The 3,403-nt window shown below is 54.1% G+C and overlaps 1 long non-coding RNA gene across 1 annotated transcript in view; it reads right to left on the reverse strand.

Moving 5' to 3' along the window:
* Positions 1 to 2,216: 2,216 nt before the first annotated feature.
* The window catches only part of LOC115253194 (uncharacterized), a 2,086-nt gene continuing 899 nt past the window's right edge, over positions 2,217 to 3,403 (reverse strand). The window contains exon 3 of the long non-coding RNA XR_003891475.1: positions 2,217 to 2,367. This is a non-coding gene — a long non-coding RNA (uncharacterized lncRNA). The remainder of the gene's footprint in view (positions 2,368 to 3,403) is intronic.

The raw sequence follows: 3,403 nt of genomic DNA on the forward strand, positions 1-3,403 counted from the left end.
GGGAGAAAGTACGGTGCACGTGGGGGACACCAGTTAGAAACACAGCCGTGAGAGTGAGAGAGTGTGTGAGTGGGAGTGTGTGAGAGTGTGTGTGAGAGTGAGAGTGGGAGTGTGTGAGAGTGGGAGTGTGTGAGAGTGAGTGTGTGAGAGTGAGTGAGAGTGAGTGTGTGAGAGTGGGAGTGTGTGAGAGTGAGTGTGAGAGTGAGAGTGGGAGTGTGTGAGAGTGTGTGTGAGAGTGGGAGTGTGTGAGAGTGGGAGTGTGTGAGAGTGGGAGTGTGTGAGAGTGAGTGTGAGAGTGTGAGAGTGTGTGTGAGAGTGTGTGAGAGTGGGAGTGTGTGAGAGTGAGTGAGAGTGTGAGTGTGTGAGAGTGAGTGTGAGAGTGGGAGTGAGAGTGAGTGTGAGAGTCAGAGTGTGTGAGAGTGAGTGTGTGAGTGTGAGAGTGTGTGAGAGTGTGTGTGAGAGTGTGTGAGTGTGTGAGTGTGAGAGTGTGTGAGAGTGAGAGTGTGTGTGAGTGTGAGAGTGTGTGTGAGAGTGTGTGAGAGTGAGAGTGTGTGTGAGAGTGAGTGTGAGAGTGAGTGTGAGAGTGTGTGAGAGTGTGTGAGAGTGAGAGTGTGTGTGAGAGTGTGAGAGTGAGTGTGTGTGTGAGAGTGGGAGTGTGTGAGAGTGAGTGTGAGAGTGTGAGAGTGTGTGTGAGAGTGAGAGTGTGTGAGTGAGAGTGTGAGAGTGTGTGTGAGAGTGAGTGTGTGAGTGTGTGTGTGAGAGTGTGTGAGAGTGAGTGTGAGAGTGAGTGTGAGAGTGAGTGTGTGTGTGCTGCTGCCCTCCTGAAGCTGCTCCTCCTGAAGCTGCTCCTCCTGACGCTGCTCCTCCTGAAGCTGCTCCTCCTGACGCTGCTCCTCCTGACCTGGGTCTGGCCGATGGACGTGCAGAGTGTTATTGTGCTCCTCAGTGCTTCATCACCTTTATTAATGTCCTGAGCCTCCATTCCCCGACCTCGAAGGCTGAAGGTTCTTCTGCAGGAGATTTGGGCTCTCTGGACCTTCTCGGTGGTCCTGAAGTGTGTGAATCCAAAAATAGCAAGAGGATGTTCTCCCGTGTTCTCAGGCGGAGCCACGACTACATTCCCAGGACACTATGTGTGAATAAATGCTCCAGTTGAAGCTTAATTGGCCTGAATCTGCCACTCAGCAGAACCGGTTCTCCAGCCCAGCTGGTGCCTCCAGGGAGCCGAGCAGCACCAGTGACACATGGACAAACGGAACCAGGTCAGTTTAGCGTTTATATCGTCCTGGAGGCACATTTGCCCCAGGGGGTGTTTATACACGTGTTAGTACACACACACACACACACACACGCACACACACACGCACGCACGCGCACGCACACGCACACACACACGCACACACACACACACACACACACACACACACACGCACACGCACACACACACGCACACACGCACACACACGTGCACGCACGCACGCACGCGCACGCACGCGCACACACGCACACACACACACACACACACACACACACACACACACACCTCTCTCCGTTCTGAGATTCATCTCCTCGAGTCCTGAATCCCATTTTGCCTCTTTAGGATCCATTTTGGGCAGCGCTGGGTCACAGATTGTGTTAGAACACACTGAGATACAGTTTGGTCTCACAGCGGGTCAGAACGATCCAACAGGTCCAACCCTGAGGGAGTTGGGCCACAGCAGCAGAAGCAGGAGCCGGTCATGGAGGTGATGGCGTGAAGGTGGGGGAGATATTTGCCTGCTACTCTGTGGATCCCTCAGGACCACCTGAGCACCACTGAGCTTCCTGAGGATCCATGCCTGTAGGACCACAGTGGACCATCTTCTGATGACGACGTGCAGCAGGATCATGCACCCTGTCTCTCATATCATCTAAAACTCAGGGTCACCAGGGTCACCAGGGTCAGTAGGGTCACCAGGGACACCAGGGTCACCAGGGACACCAGGGTCACCAGGGACACCAGGGACACCAGGGACACCAGGGTCACCAGGGACACCAGGGACACCAGGGTCACCAGGGACACCAGGGTCACCAGGGTCACCAGGGACACCAGGGACACCAGGGTCACCAGGGTCACCAGGGTCACCAGATCTCCATCCAACAGAACACCTTTGAGCGTCGACATAATCAAGTCCTCTCAGCAGGAGACGTTCTTGCCATGGTTCACCTCTGTGCAGGCAACGTTTGGGGAGTTGCTGCTGCAGCAGAACGATTGCGTAACACAACATATAAATACATTCCAATTACATAAGCGGACGCGGACACGAAGCAACATTTCTGGGATCAGTGGCTGAGGACTGGATGTGGCAGATGATGGAGTGGAACCGGCTGAAAGAGGAGAATAAAAGTGATGATTCAGCAGCTGAGTGGAAGCCAAACAGAGGCCGCGTGACTGGGACTGTGCGGCCGACACAAAGATGGATCGAAATGGAATCAGGAGTGAGGAGCCGACAGGAAGCCGACACCGGACTGATCAGGTTCTCTCCTGCAGGGCGGCAGGAAGCAGGACTTCCAGCACTCCATCCCATAATAACACCAGCAGAGGAGCTGCTCCTCAGGAAAGACTCATGAGAAGGTCGGACCTCTGGCCGAGGGTTCAACAGTCCAGACCAGAAGATGCAAGCAGAGGAGAAACAGATGAATCCGGAGAGCAGCGTAAATCTCCTTTCACCTGATCACGGGATCCCTAATGGATCCCTGATGGATCCCTGATGGATCCCTGATGGATCAGTAGTGTAGTAGTACTTGTAGTCCTAAACTACCAGCTTCTCGTCCTAAACTACGTGCTTGTTGTCCTAAACTACCAAGGAACGCAGGTGTGCAGGGGGAGGAGCATCAGCGAGTTGGCGAGCGTCCAGATGACCTCTGACCTGCGGACCTGCCCCATGTGACCAGGTCTATTCTGGGCCACCCTCCCTGCACAGATTGCTGCCTGGTCCTGGAACAGCCAAGTGTGAGTCATGTGCACGGTGACGGAGCCCAATATGGTGCACGTGGCCTTGTTGGTCCGGCTCGCTGCATGTTTGATGACGCAGAATGAGCCAAACTGGTTTGGAGGACGTCACAGAAGAAGATCAGGTTTCAGAAATACCCTTCATTTGACGACCCCTGACCCTGACCCCTAACACCTAACCCTAACTAACCCTAACACCTAACCCTAACTAACCCTAACCCTGACCCCTAACCCTAACTAACCCTAACCCTGACCCTAACCCCTGAACCTAACCCCTAACCCTGACCCCTAACCCTGACCCCTAACCCTAACTAACCCTGACCCTAACCCCTGAACCTAACCCCTAACCCTGACCCCTAACCCTGACCCCTAACCCTAACTAACCCTAACACCTAACCCTAACTAACCCTA

This window comes from Takifugu rubripes, chromosome 17 (assembly GCF_901000725.2).
Source record: "Takifugu rubripes chromosome 17, fTakRub1.2, whole genome shotgun sequence".
NCBI classification, from domain to species: Eukaryota; Metazoa; Chordata; class Actinopteri; order Tetraodontiformes; family Tetraodontidae; genus Takifugu; species Takifugu rubripes.